Raw genomic sequence first — 596 nt, 5'->3', positions numbered from 1 at the left:
GATGATCCTGCCTCAGGCAGAGGCTTGAACTAGATGACCTCTGAAGGTCTCTTCCAGACTTCTCTATGATTCTACAAATACAAACTTAAGTTTGATGCATACAATTTTGCACAAGACTTAACTCCAGGGTGTCAAAAAAAGATACATACACGCACAATATTCTGCTTGCTGCTGTGCTGCCTGGAAGCCCCTGTGGATGTCCCCAATGCAGGCGGTGGTCCGCAATCTAAGTTAGGCCTCTTGCTGTCTATGAAAAGAGGAAGCGAGTGTCTCTCCCTTCCCAATAGCCTGCTGCTGTACTCACTCGTGTTTCTGAGGCCACCCCCTCTAGGTTAGGTGTGTGGATAGCCAGGGCGACAGCCCTTCTCAGCCTGGCACAAGGTCAAGGCCCGAAGGAGAGGCTCTGAGCCCCGACCCTAAGGCGGTAGCTGTGGCGCAGCGGGGCGTTTCACCTGCCTGCGCGGAGCCAGGGAGAACCGGCCGCCGGCCGGCGCCTCCTGCCGCCCCGGAGCGCTGCCTGATGCACGAAGCGGAGCGGGGTTTGCTCCGACCCCTGCGCCGGGGCCGCCTCGCCCCGCCCGGCTCCCGGGGGCGGC

The sequence above is a fragment of the Crocodylus porosus genome, unplaced genomic scaffold (assembly GCF_001723895.1).
Source record: "Crocodylus porosus isolate Cpor-Errol unplaced genomic scaffold, CroPor_comp1, whole genome shotgun sequence".
Lineage (NCBI taxonomy): Eukaryota > Metazoa > Chordata > Crocodylia > Crocodylidae > Crocodylus > Crocodylus porosus.
This window is presented reverse-complemented; position numbering follows the sequence as displayed.